Below are 16,075 nucleotides of genomic sequence, written 5' to 3'. Positions count from 1 at the left end.
CGCACCGTATTATGCCTACGACGTAGATGTCATGACTTACCGTTATACATTTGACTCTGTGCCCTTTTTATAGCCGATTGACTATCGCAATGTATGCAAATTGCGGACACAGGTTTTGGCCACATAGGAATATCTTCTAAGAAATTTTGAAGCCATTCTGCTTCTTCTCCAGCCTTATCTAATGCTATGAATTCAGATTCCATAGTAGATCTAGCTATACATGTTTGTTTAAAAGATTTCCATGAAATAGATGCACCTCCAAGTGTAAAGACATATCCGCTTGTGAATTTGGTATCTTTTGTATCAGAAATTCAGTTTGCATCATTGTACCCTTCAAGTACTGCTGGATATTTTGAATAGTGCACTCCATAGTTAGTGGTGTATCTCAAATATCTGAGTACCCTAACTATCGCCTTCCAGTGATCACTGCCTGGATTACTCGTATATCAACTCAGTTTACTCACGGAGTAGGCAATATTCGGACGAGTGCAATTCATGACGTACATCAAACTGTCTATTATTCGAGAATATTCTAACTGAGATATACATTCACCTGTATTCTTTGTGAGATGAAGATTCACATCTACAGGTGTTTTGGCTATATTGTTATTATTTTTATCAAATTTATCGAGTAATTTCTCAATATAATGTGATTGAGATATAACATACCCTTCAGTTGCCTTAGTGATCTTTATACCGAGAATCACATCTGCAACTCCCATATCTTTCATATCGAACTTGTTAGCCAACATGTTCTTAGTAGCTTTAATTACATTAATATTGCTACCAGTTATTATCATGTCATCCACATATAGACATACAATGACATAATTATCTGAAGTGCATTTCATATAAACGCATTTACCACATTCATTAATGTGTAAACCATTTGACATCATAACTAAGTCAAATTTTTCATGCCATTGTTTAGGTGCTTGTTTAAGCCCATAAAGAGACTTAACTAATTTGCACACTTTTCTCTCTTGTCCTGGAGCCACAAACCCTCCGGGTTGTTCCATATAGATTTCTTCATTTAATTCACCATTCAAGAATGCGCCACATCCATCGATGTATTTCCAGATTATATAATGCCGCAAGAGCAATTATTAATCAGATAGACGTTATTCTTGTTACAGGTGAATATGTATCAAAATAATCTATTCCCTCTGTCTGTCTATATCCTTTGACTACAAGTTTCGCCTTGTATTTGTCGATTGAACCATCTGCTTTCATCTTTCTTTTGAATATCCATTTGTAACCCAAAGATTTACACCCTGGTGGAAGATCCACTAATTCCTAGGTATGATTTTGCAAAATGGATTCAACTTCACTATCAATGGCTTCTTTCCATAAAGGAGCTTCAGGAGTAGACATTGCTTCCTTATAACTCTGAGGTTCTTTTTCTAACAAATATGTTAGAAAATCTGGACCAAAAGACATAGAAGTCCTTGCCCTCTTACGTCGTCTAGGTTCATTATCATTTCCTTCTTGCATGGACTCTTGGTCCTGCTTATTTTCATAAGTTCTTTTGAGAAAACTTATTTCAGATGTAAATTTATATGGAAATATATTCTCAAAGAATGATGCATTCCTAGACTCAATAATTGTATTCTCATGTACCTCAGAATTATCTGATTTGTGAACCAGGAATCGATATGCACTACTATTATGAGCATAATCAATGAATATACAATCAATTATTTTAGGTCTAATTTTTGTTCTTTTAGGAACTGGAATTGCAACCTTTGCTAGGCACCCCCACACTCTTAAGAATTTATAGCTAGGTTCTCGACCTTTCCATAACTCATAAGGTGTTTTATCCAATTTCTTATGGGGTAACCAGTTGAGAATGTAATTTGTAGAAAGCAAATCTTTCCCCCACAAATTCTGGGGTAAACCAGAACTTATTAACATGGCATTCATCATCTCTTTCAGAGTTCTATTTTTACGTTCAGCAATACCATTTTGCTGTGGAGCGTAAGGAGCCGTTGTTTGATGAATAATTCCATTTTCTGCACATATTTGTGCAAATGGTGACTCATATTCACCACCTCTATCACTTCTTAGCATTTTAATCTTTCTGCTAAGTTGATTCTCAACCTCTATTTTGAAATGTATAAACATTTCTAATGCCTCATCTTTGCTTCTTAGCAAATACACATAACAATATCTTGTGCAATCGTCAATAAAAGTAATAAAATAATTTTTTCCACCTCTGGTTTGAACAAATTTCAAATCACATACATCGGTATGTATAAGTTCTAGAGGTTCTGTACTTCGTTCGATAGAATGAAACGAAGTCTTAGCCAATTTGGCTTTAACACATATTCCACATTTTTTATTTAAATCAATTTGAAAATTAGGCAACATGTTAAGATTAATTAATTTACGCATTGTACCATAATTAACATGTCCTAATCTACCATGCCAAGTTTCACAAGACTCAAGCAAGTAAGAAGAAGATTCCTCTTTATTTATTTTTGGAGTTACACTCATTACAGTCATTAAATTCATTACATTCATTACATTCATCTTAAAGAGGCCATTTGACAAGTAGCCCCTTCCAATATACATGCCATTTTTGATAAGTACAAACTTATCAGACTCAAACACAAACTTAAAACATTTCTTACTCAATAATGATCCTGAAACTAGATTCTTTCGAATGTCGGGCACATGCATTACATCATTAAGAGTAAGTTTTTTTCCTGAAGTCAATTTTAACACAACCTTCCCTATTCCTTCCACCTTGGAAGTTGCTGAATTGCCCATGTAAAGTTTTTCATCTATTGCAGTTTGATAAGACGAAAACATCCACCTATTGGCACAAATGTGTCGAGTAGCTCTAGTGTCTACCCACCATTCTTTAGGATTACCACCAATAGGTTTACTTTCGAGACAATAGCAAAGAGATGCATGTCGTCAACATCAGAACGAAGGTCCTTCTTTGAGTTCTCCTTCTTTTTTCTCAAGCGGCAGTCCTGAGCACGATGCCCTTGCTTGTCACAGACATAACATTTGCCTTTGAATTTTTTTACATTGCCATTTTTAGAGCCTTCACCGGTATGCTTCCTTTTTTTGTCCTTTGTGGACTCCACAACATTTGCCTTTGACACGTAATGGCTTCCAATTTTCTTGAACCTGTACTAAGTGATAAACCTTTCAAGTCCTACACCTTTGGACTCCCGAGGAAGCGCCTCTTCATATTTGCGCAATTTAAGATTCATTTTCATAGGCATATTAACTTAGCATGAGTAAGAGTGCTATGGTAATAAGATCAACAGTATGTGAACTTCCATTCCAAACCCAAGAAATATTGAAGAGGACCCAGATCTTTCTTATAAGGATGACCAATCATGATTGTCCATCCTTATAAGAATGATATCATCCACATAAACCAATGAAAACACATAACCTACAAAGTCTGACAAATTAATAAATCATAACTACCTTGTATAAATTGAAAGGTTTGTGATGTACTAGGAAATTTCATAAACCAAAGTACGAGATGCTTGTTTCAGTCCAAAATAGGAATGTATCAAGCGAGAAACATAATCTAGAGAAGGACTAGAGATCATCATGAGAAAAGACATTCTTCACATCCATCTGATGAAGAGATCATGATCAAGAGGTAGCAATAGCCAAAGAGTGAGAACCATGATCATTTTGGTGAGATGAGCAAAAGTTTCATGATCAGTCCCATACTCTTATTTATTGTTGAGAGCAATAAGATAAGTCTTATACGGTCTAAGACCTATTAGAGCATAGTTTTAGTGAGTATACATATTTGTTACAAATAGACTTAACATTTGGATGGCGAGACACAATATTCCAAGTTTGATTCTCCTCAAAATTACGCAACTCATCTTGCATAACATACTGCCAACCCTTATGATGCACTGCTGAGTTATGACAAGTAGGAATAGTAGTGGTAGCTAACATAGTAGAGAGAGAACATGAGGCACTTTAGAAGAGGTGAAATGAAAACCAAACATTCAGGTAGTTGAGAGGGCGAGTGGAGCATTGAGAAAGTTCTGGCACCGGTTGGGGATTAGGAAAAGACTGAGGAGGAACATCATGAGTGTTCTCTAGGCGACGTTGCACATATATAACAAGCCTTAAAGCACTCAAATTCTAAGAAGTCAGGCGAGGAAACTAAAAGAGGGAACGATTCAATATGTGATTGAAAGAAATTGAGATTCAAATAAAATAATATTATGAGACACTAAGACGTGAAGATAGATCAAAGCAAAGAAAGAACTTTTGAGCCATTGAATAACTAAGAAAGCATATTTGACCTCCTGACTCCTGAGCAGTAAGTCTAGTATAATTAGACTTTACGAAGATGTGTATAATTAGGACGGTCATTATATACATGAAAGGGGAAACATGCTGCAAAATGGGTGAAGAAAAATAATTAATTAAATTAATTATTGTAGAAAGAGCCTTACCCCAAAAATGTAGAGGATTAAATTCCCAAAGTAACGTTTCGAACGATATCTAAAAGATGTATATATTATTTCGCTCAGTTGAGTCTAAGGACGAACTTTTGAGAATTAAATCTCTTGCACTCGAGAAACTCATTAAAGATGTATTCACTATCATCATTAAATTATAAAACCTTAATAGTAAGGGAGAATTGATTTTCGATAAGAGCTAAGAATTTTTAGAAAGCATCAAACACATTGACTTTAGATTTTAGGGAGGTAAAGTCAACTAAAATGATTGAGTCATCAATAAATGTCAGAAAAAATTATGTATTGTCCATAGGATACTATCAGAGCAATACATCCACACATCATAATAAATAATATCAAAATAACTATAAATGATATTGAAGTAAGGAACAAAGGCCCTTACTTTTGCCCTATTACAAGTAGTGCAATCAAAAGACACATTAGAAATAGAACCATAAATTTTAATGCCAAAAAGCACATTTAAGTAAATCAAGTAAAAATAAAAATTTAGGTAACCAAGACAGTTATGCACAACTGATTAACACCATCATTAGTGATAGGAAATGAAGAATGATAGTGCATAATGGAAACAAACTACCCATTTTAGGTCTCTTCGCGATTACTATCTTAGACATTCGATCCTACACAAGGGAACCAACACAAGAAAAGTGAATATTTCAATTATCTTTAACTAATTTGCTTGCTGATATAAGATTAGTTGACAAGTCAGGAGTCGAGAGAGACAAAAATATTGTCTAACACAAGAGTTAGATTTTCAACAACAATAATGAGCACAACACTCCCATTGGCATTTTGAATAAGAAAGTTACCATTATAAGGTTTGACATGCGAGAAACGAAGATGAAAATGTCATATGATTAGATACACTAGAATCAAAGTACCAAGGTTTATGATTACCTGAGATGCCTAAAGCAAAAAAAGGCAGAACTTATCATTTGCTGAATCATCTCAAGAGTTATAGTGTCACGATCCGAAATAGGAATCATGATCGGCCATGCATCTCAATATGCTTGAGATACACGAAGCCTTAATAATACTTTCTACGAGTACGATGACAATTAAATAAATAAAATGAATATCTGCTTTATTAAAATTTAAAACTAATTGTAATAAAGATAAAACAACGTTATTGTTTTTGAATCTCTAACGAAATAAATAAATCTTCTAATCTAAAGCATAAAATTTAAAAGAGCGAAAAAGTAAATAGGTGAATCCTAAGTGGAGGTGGAGCCCGAGTACCTTTCCATGCTACATCAAAACACAACCGAGACCCTGTCGGGATGCATCACTGTAAATTATAAAGTTGCCGCCCTCTGTCGGAAGTGAAAGGATGGGAGCTGAAATCAATCTCTGCTTGAGCTCTTGGAAGCCATTTTCACAATCATCTGACCACTCAAATCTCACCCCCTTTTTGGTGAGGTGAGTAAGTGGCAAGGCAATTTATGAAAATCCTTTCAGAAACCTTCTATAGTAGCCTGCTAATCCAAGGAAATTGTGTACTTCAGATACTGAAGTGGGCCTCGGCCATTTGCTAATAGCCTCGATCTTCTTTTGATCTACCTTGACTCCATCATTGTTGATTATATGTCCTAAGAAAGTCACCTTATCCAACCAAAACTCACACTTCTTAAACTTTGCATAAAGCTTTTCCTCACGAAGAGTTTAAAGTATTGTCCTCAGATGTTCCTTATGCTTTTCCCTGCTCTTGGAATAGATCAATATATCGTCAATGAATATCACAACAAATTAGTCCAAGAAGGTTTTGAAGACCCGGTTCATTAAGTCCATAAAAGCTACAGGTGCATTTGTAAAGCCGAAAGGCATCACTAAGAACTCATAATGGCCATAGCGAGTCCTAAATGCTGTCTTTGCAATATCTTCATTCTTGATCTTCAATTGGTGATAACTAGATCTCAAATTGATTTTTGAGAAGACCTGAGAGCCTTGCAGCTGATCAAAGAGATCATCGATCTAGGGTAGTGGATACCTGTTCTTCACAGTGACTTTATTTAACTCCCGATAATTAATGTAAAGACGCATCGATCCATCTTTCTTCTTTACAAATAGAACTGGTTCTCCCCAAGGTGATACACTCGGACGAGTAAAACCCAAATCTAGCAACTCTTAAAGTTGGGTCTGCAGCTCTCTAAGTTCTGCTGGTGCCATCCTGTAGGGTGCCTTTGATATTGGTTCAGTGCTAGGGAGCAGATCTATGGTGAAGTCTATCTCTCTATCGGGTGGAAGACCAGGTAGATCTTCAGGAAAAACATCTGAAAATTCATTTACCACTTAAAGTTCATGAATCTCCTGCACTGTGCGCTCCACGCCCACTACCGATGCCAAAAAGCCTGAGCATCCTTTCTTCATTAATCGATTTGCTTGAAGTGTTAAGATAATACTGGTCGTAGGAATCTTTCGCTCACCCTGGAAGAAAAATTCTGGCTTCTCCGGGATAGAAAATGTAACCCTTTTCATTCTACAATCTACTATAGCATGATGTGCAGATAGCCAATCCATACCCAGTATAACATTAAAATCATGCATGTCTAGACAAATAAGATCTACTGGAAGTTTCTGATCGTCTATCTCTACTAAACAAGATCTGCAAATAAGATTTAAAAGTATGGTCCTCCTTATGGGTGTAGTCATTGCTAAATATGATTCCATAATCTCAGGTGCAATAGGTAATAAGGAAAGAAAATCAGGTGAACCAAAAGAGTGTGAGGCTCCAGAGTCTATAAGGACTTTAGCTGGAACGAAAGAAATAGATAATGTACCTTGCACCACGAATGGTGAGTGCTCAGCCTCTTCTTGCGTCAAAGTATAAATTCTTCCTTTATTCTCTGGCCTCGCTCCTAGATTTCCGCTACTTGCTGGAGGCCTATTATTCGCTGTGCCAGACTGGAACGGTCGATGTTGTTGATCATGCTGAGAAGTCGGACGCCATCCCCCACGTGGTGCTCTACAATCTCTCGCCAAGTGGCCGGGTCTTCCATAGTTGTAGCAGCTTCGGGGTACTCCATTGCACCCAACACTAGACGAATGGGGGCGTCCACACCTCGTATAATTTTTGAGCTGACTTTGTTTGGTACTTCCCCAAGAAGGATTTGGTCCACTCCCGACCCTCAAGGGCTGTCCAGATGACTGACCACCTCCTCTGTTTTGCTCCTGGTACCTCTTCGGCTTCTTCTATGGATGCTGCTATTCTCGTTCTTGGCGAAACTCCCCAATATTTCTCTCGGCGAGGAGTGCCTTAGACACCATTTCTAGAAGTGTCTAACACTGGAATAGTGATATCCTATCTCTGATGGCTGGCCGCAACTTACCCTCAAAGAAGCTAACTTTCTCTTCTTCGCTCGCTGCTATATGTGGAACAAATCGCAACAGCTCGGTGAACCTCGCCTCAAAGTCCACCACAAACATGCCTCCCTGTCTCAGCTCAAAGAACTCATCATGTTTCTTTTTCTTTAAAGCCCGAGGATAGTACTTCTCGAAGAAAATCCTCTTGAAGTTTCCCCAGGACAGCTCCTTCTCTCTTCCAATGTACTGGCGCTCAATTATCTGCCACCAATGCTCTGCCCGATCCTCAAACATATAGGTTGTCAAGGCAACCCTTTGATCCTCTAAATAATTCAATACTCGCAATATCTTCTCGATTCGCAGTAGCCATGCCTCTACTTCAATCAGATCAGTAGTCCCTCTAAAGGCAAGTGGAGATGCCTTCAAAAAAATTTCAAACACTGTACCCTTATCTAGACTAAGGGGCCTTGACTCTGATGTAGTCGGAGTCTGCGATGACTGTCTTCCAATGGTCTGAAGAAGGTCTGTAGCACTGATACCACTGTATGAGTAGCAGGAACTAGGGCAGGAGTGCGGATCTAGGCAGGGGTAGGAGTCTAGATAGGAGTAAGAGCTTGGGTAGGAGCAGTTTCTGATCCCGAACTACGAATAGCAGTTGGTGCAAGAGCTGGCGCTTGAGCAGGAGCTGGCTCTTGCTCCCTACTCATGTCAGGAGATAAACTTTGGGCCGCAGCTCCTCGTTGACGACGACACGTATACATATTGCCCCTTCAAAATTTATAAATGAGATAAGAATAATTTTACTAAATATAATAAAAATTTCATAACGAACCTAAGCTTATGCCACCGGACCTCCACACAACTCTAAGGGTGATTTAGGATGACAAAATTTTAGGCTCTAATACCAACGTTGTCACGACCCCAAATACGAATCATGACCGGCCATGCATCTCAATATGCTTGAGATACACAAAGCCTTAATAATACTTTCTACGAGTACGATGGCAATTAAATAAATAAAATGAATATTTGTTTTATTAAAATTTAAAACTAATTGCAATAAAAATAAAACAATGTTATTGTTTTTGAGTCTCTAACGAAATAAATAAATCTTCTAATCTAAAGCATGAAATCTAAAAGAGTGGAAAAGTAAATAGATGAATCCTAAGTTGAGGTGAAGTTCGGGTACATCTCGCTCAGTCGCCCCGCTGACTATTACCTGAGATAGATATATAAATACAAAAAAAATTCATGAGCCAACAACTATAGCTCAGTAAGTGGAATCCACTCGAAAACCAAACAAATTTTAAATTTTATTAATGCTGAATAAAATTAAACTAAAAGCAACAATATCCATAACAATATGCAATAGACATTCTCTTTAAATAATAACAATGATAACAATAGAGAGAATCACAACTTGTAACCTTGCACGATTTCAATATATTAACATCTTTTTAATATTTATACTGTCAAATGTCTCAATGGGTCTAAACCCTATGGATCCACATCAACTAGAAGTCACCTCGAGATGACGCTGGGGAATTTTCTTCATAGCTGATCCGGTTAGGGTCATCAGATGGTATCACTATGTGATCAACACATTCAGTCTTTTCCACTAACCGTTGAGAGAAGTTAGAGTCACCTAGGAATTTCTCATTAATCCTAAGACTGTTCCCTAACCCCGCCAGAGTCATCTAAGAAAGTCACCGTAGTGATCTGATTTAGGACTTTCCCCTGGACTTCCAGATAGACTTGAGTCACCATAGAAAATTGCAAGCTATTTATACCGGGACTGTTCTCTAAGTCGTACCAATACTAATCTCGTTTCTCTTTTCACTAATTTTAATATTTGCACAAAGTATGGTGATGCACTGAGTATAATAATTAAATGCACACAGAAAATGTAACAATTAAATTTTTGCATGTACGGATAAAAATGATAATAATTTTACACACAGAAAATTTATATGGTCCAACAAATGTACGAAATATAATAAAATAAATATGTGAGTGAACCCACTCACTTGAGTCTAGGCAAGACAACCGAAATTTCAAATCTTTAGCTCACATACTAAAAATCTCCGCTGGCTCTGGCGGCACTCCGGTAGGCCGATTCCACGGCATGACTCCGTCGGTGAGGAAGAAGAAGGCGAAAGAGGGGAGGAAGAAGAGAGAGAGAAGAGGCTGAGGTGATTAAGCAGAGAGAGACAAATTTTTAGGATTTAATTTATAGATTAAGAGAGGATCAAATCTAATCCGATTCGGATTAGATAAAATCCTTTCTGCGCCTCGTCGCGTGCCAGAGAGGGAGAGGGGAGGGGCTGCACGTGCAGAGCACGTGCACCCTCCTCTCTCAACCCCTAAATATATTTTTTTTCTGGTTCTTACATATAGGACCTAGGCAAGCCGTGGTGGAAGCTAGGGAGGTAACTGCGAGAATTGGGACATCAATTGGCTTAGTAAAAATAATAGAAATAGCCTCGGATCCTGAGATTGAGGTAACAATGTGTGACTCTTCATTGCAATCTAAATATGAATCTCATGAGACTAATAATCACCAAAATATTCTTATTTCTATTAGGAAAGGAACTAGAGAGTGGCAAATGACCTTTATATCATCTTACTCATTTTTTATCATTCAACTGTTTTTCGCGTTCCCATGGAGTTTTTCTTATTAGTTTAAATACTATTCCTACTCCTACCACTTTATCCTAGGGTTTGTCCAATGAGAAAGAGAAGCAAGCTATAAGTGTGGAAATAAAAGCATTGGAGAAAAACAAAACTTAGGAGTTGATGAATTTGCCAACATGGAAGGAACTTGTGGGTTGTAAATGTGTCTATAGAGTATATGGATCGATAGAGAGAGATACAAGGCAAGGTTGGTAGCCAAGGTCTATAGTTTAGACTTATATGATCGATTACTTGGATAAATAGTGTCAGAATCCTATTGTCATTAACAACTAGTTGGGAGTTACAATAATTTGATGTGAAGAATGTCTTTTTGCATGGCGAGTTAAATGAAGAAATTTATATGGCGATTCCACCAAGTTATGGGAATAATATATGATCGATCAAATTGTCTGTAAGTTGAAAAAACCTTGTATGGATTTAAACAAACCCACGAGCATGGTTTGACAGATTTGCATGAGTTATAATTGCTATGAGGTATAAATAAAGCCAAGGGGATTATACATTGTTAAACACACATCTTTAGGAGGAGTCAGAACACTCGATTTATGTTGATGACATAATAGTGACTGAGAATGACGACAACGGGAGACAGTCTCTAAGTCGATGTTTGGATAGTGACTTTGAGATCAAAGCATTAGGAGGCTGAAGTATTTTCTTGGGATTGAGGTGGCTCATCCTAGGGAGAAAATTATTATCTCTTAACACAACTATGTTATAGATCTGGTTAAGAAAACATGCATGCCAGCTTGTAAACCAGCAAAGCAAGTACACCAATAAACCCAAACTTCAAACTAAGAAAGGCAAAGGAAGATATGGCATTAGATAGAGAGATATATTAACAACTGGTAGGAAGACTCATTTATTTGTCTTATACGTGACCAAACATAGCATATGTAGTGAGCGTGATTAGTTATCATGCAGAGCCCAAAAGAAGTTCATTTGTAGGTAGCTTAGCGAGTATTACAATATTTAAAATGATTACCAAGAAAGGGTATTATGTTCAAAAGGAATGGAGGTTTGGTACTAGAGGTGTACACAGATGCTGATTATGTTGGGTTTATAGTTGACAGAAAATTAATCTTTGGATATTATACCTTTCTTGGTGATAATCTAGTAACTTGGAGAAGATACAGAACGTGGTAGCATGATCTAGTGCAAGACAGAATTTTGAGCAATGGCTGAAGGTATGTGTGAACTACTTTGGTTAAATATTATCTTAGGAGACTTGAAGATTAAATGAGATGGCCCAATGAGACTTTATTGTGATAATAAATCCGTAATCAGCATAGCTCACAATCCAATACAACACGATCGAATGAAACACATCAAAAAATTGACAGACACTTCTTTAAGGAGAAGTTAGAGAGGGCGTTGATTTGTATGCAGTATGTTTCCACACATGACCAGCTTGTGGATGTGCTTACTAAAAGATTAAGTCAATATTTCATAGTATTGTATCCAAGCTGTGAATGATGAACATTAATGTTTCATAGTAATATATAGTTAGATGTTTAGGAAGTTTTGTAATAACTTGTATCCCTAGAATTTGACTAATTCTGTTACCTAGAATTAGATTAATTCAGTTAGTTTCCCCTATGGAGCAGCCCATAAATCATGGTAACGATCGAAATAGGAATTATGACCGGCCATGCATCTCAATATACTTGAGATATACGAAGTCTTAATAATACTTTCTACGAGTACGATGGCAATTAAATAAATAAAATGAATATTTGCTTTGTTAAAATTTAAAAATGAATATTTGCTTTGTTAAAATTTAAAACTAATTACAATAAAGATAAAATAATGTTATTGTTTTTGAGTCTCTAACGAAATAAATAAATCTTCTAATCTAAAGCATAAAATCTAAAAGAGCGGAAAAGTAAATAGGTGAATCCTAAGTGGAGGTGGAGTCCGGGTACATCTCGCTCACTTGCCCCGCTGACTATTACCTGAGATAGATAAATAAATACAAAAAAAAAATCCATGAGCCAACAACTATAGCTCGGTGAGTGGAATCCACTCGAAAACTAAATAAATTTTAAATTATATTAATGCTGAATAAAATTAAACTAAAAACAATAATATCCATAGCAATATGCAATAGGCATGCTCTTTAAATAATAACAATGATAATAATAGAGAGAATCACAACTTGTAACCTTGCACGATTTCAATATATTAACATCTTTTCAATATTTATACTGTCAAATGTCTCAATGTGTCTAAACCCTATGGATCCACATCAACTAGAAGTCACCTCGAGATGACGCTGGAGAATTTTCTTCATAGCTAATCCGGTTAGGGTCATCAGATGGTATCACTATGTGATCAACACATTCTATCTTTTCCACTAACCATTGAGAAAAGTTAGAGTCACCTAAGAATTTCTCATTAATCCTAGGACTGTTCCCTAACCCCGCCAGAGTCACCTAAGAAAGTCACCATAGTGATCTGATTTAGGATTTTTCTCTGGATTTCCGGATAGACTTGAGTCACCATAGAAAATCGCAAGTGATTTATATCGGGACTGTTCTCAAAGTCGTACAAATGCTAGTCTCATTTTTTTTTCACAAATTTCAATATTTGCACAAAGTATGGTGTTGCACTGATTATAATGATTAAATACACACAGAAAAATGTAACAATTAAATTTGCACGTACAGATAAAAATAATAATTTTGCACACAGAAAATTTACATGGTCCGACAAAAATAAGAAATATAATAAAATAAATATGTGAGTGAACCCACTCACCTAAGTCTAGGCAAGACAGTTAAATCTCAAATCCCTAACTCACGTGCTAAAAATCACCACCTTTAATAATAAATAATAATAATATTTTTAATTAAAAAAGTATATAAAAAATTAATAGAATTTAACTAAAAAAAATTAATAATTTGGGCCAAAATAAGCCCAGATCAGTTAGGCTAGGCTGTAATTGGCTTGCAACCCAACCAACCCACACTTAAATGGAGTGGGCCTAAGGCCCAATCCAATTAACTAATGGAACCGGGTCGGGTTCCTTGGATTCGGATCCAACCCGACTCGAATCCAACCACTTGATGGGAGAAGGCTAGACTCGGGTTGCCCGAGTTTGTCTTCTCCAAGCCGAGAGAGAGAGAGAGAGAGAGAGAGAGAGAGAGAGAGAGAGAGAGAGAGAGAGAAAGACAAAGGAAGAGAGAGAGAGAGAGAGGAAGACAAAGGAAAAGAGAGAGAGGAAAAGAGAAAGAGGAAGACGCCGGCGGCCACCGCGGTGACGGTTGGCTGATCGCACCCTCAGCTCCTCAACACCCACACGGTGCCGCCATCCTCGCGAGGTGGAGGAGAACCCGTGAACGGCGATCGATCCCATGGTCGATGGCGACCGGAGCCACGAGGGCTCCAACGGTGAACGCACACGGCACGAGGCCAACAGCAAAATGCTTCCAGATGGAGCGGCAGCGACCCGAAGCTGCCGGCCGACCTAATTTGCCGGCGAAGCCGAAGAACCCCCAAATTAGGTATTTTTAATTTACTTAATTAAATCGAAATTAAACTAGAGGGATGAGAGATGGCTCACTAAGGAGGAGTGTGGTGGTCCCAATTTTCTCCGGCGAAGCTCCGACGGGCCGAACCCACGTTGCGATTCCGATAGTAAGGAAGAAGAAAGTGAGAGAGAGAGAAGGAAGAAGAGAGAGAGAAGGGGGCTGAGGTAGTTAAGCAGAAAGAGAGATGATTAGGGTTTTAATTTATAGATTAAAGAAAAATCCAGATCTAATCTGATTCGGATTAGGCGTGATTTCTCTCTGTACCTCGTCACGTGTCGAAGAGGGAGAGGAGGGGAGGGGCTGCATGTGCACCCTCCTCTCTCAACCCCTAACTTTTTTTTTTCTCGTTCTTACAACTAACTTTGTATATGATATTTCATAACAAATAAAGGAACGTTGATAAAAAATTATTCCCTGAAATCTATCAATAACTTTGTCAATAATTGATCACAGTTGCTAATCTCATGTATCGCTTGAACAACAACAAATGATTCACCTAATACTTGCTGGTGGCGATGTATGAATATTCAGTCCAAAGATTAAAAATACTAGAATAAAAATTTTGAATGGAGATCTCCATGTGAGAACCCTACAGATTCGAATTCCAATTGAAAATGATGAGCATAGTTTTCTTGGTTATAGACCCTCTTCAGATAGGCCCACATGCCCTTAGAAGAATGCTGACTAAGAGTAACATGAGGCTCCATAGAATTCAAGATTCAGCTAACAACCCTAGCATCTTTGATCTCTCATGAGGCCTTGCTAGTCTTAGCGTAATAATCAAAACTGAACTGGATCGAGTGGTCAGACCGGTGAACCAACCACTAAACCGGTTTGATTTTATTATCAGACCGGATAAGTAATCAACCTAGTAAAAACCGACTAATCAACGGTTGAATTAATGAACAGTGCAACCCGACTAGTTTTTAGCAAACCAATCAGGTTAATTATTTTTGCGAAGTTACATAATTATCCTTAATATTTAATTATTCTATCTCCTAATGTTATTTTAGTTCTATAATTTTAAAATTATTTAGTTTATAACATATTTGGTGTTTTAAAATTAGTTTTTTTTTCCGGATATACCCTTAAAAAGTCGTTTATTTCCACACACACACACATATATGTATATATCTCAAAATATAAAAAATTTGCACATATACCTTTTATAATCCTTATTTTTTGCATGAATACCACTTGGAGTAAACTACCATTAAAATTTGAGCAATTTAAACATAAAAAGATAAAAATATTCTTAATTTTGTTTTCAAGTATTTCTCTTAATTAATAGTATTCTTATCTTAAATGACTTAACTTGAAAATAACCATGAGGGCATCAGTATAAGTAACATACGTTTTGAGGGGTATACATATAATTATACTATTTTTATAAATTTTTTTTTTTTACTTTTAGAATTGTTTAAATCCATCTATATGTTATTAAGTAATTTTTAAAAACCAGCGATCTACCCAAGTAAACTACCGATTGAACCAATAATCCAGTGACCCAACCCTTAATCGGATCAATATCTAATCGAGTTTTAATAATTATGAGTCTCGACACCCTAATATTTGGTAAAACCATCAAGGTGACCCCAAAGCTCCCTATTTACAAACATTTTTCATTTGAAACTCTTGAGCTGAGTAATTCTTCCCAGTAAATCAAACAGAAAATGAACCACCCTTGTCAGACATGATAAGGAACAGAAGAGATATCAAGAAACACAAATCTAAGAGTAATGAAACAAGAAAACAGATTTGAAAGCACCGATCTAAGAGTAAGATAACCAAGACAGTAACCCATGAATAGAGAAGCACCAACAAACCAAAAAAAAAAAAAACCCAGCACAGGAAAAAAAAAATCTCCAAGACCAAGAATTTTGCAAGAGCAAAGAGATCAAGAAAACTTTGATACCATGTTTAAAAACAAGGTCGCTCTGCATTCAAAGCTTGACTTCATTGATTGACTAGCCCATGTTAAATAAGAGGTCCCCTAGAGGCTAGATCTATTCAAGGTAAGCATAAAGCTATACAAAGATAGTAGATCAGCATATCTACATTTAAGGGGAATAT

Source organism: Typha latifolia, chromosome 12 (genome assembly GCF_019914945.1).
Source record: "Typha latifolia isolate L0001 chromosome 12, TyphaL0001v2, whole genome shotgun sequence".
Classification (NCBI taxonomy): domain Eukaryota; kingdom Viridiplantae; phylum Streptophyta; class Magnoliopsida; order Poales; family Typhaceae; genus Typha; species Typha latifolia.
This window is presented reverse-complemented; position numbering follows the sequence as displayed.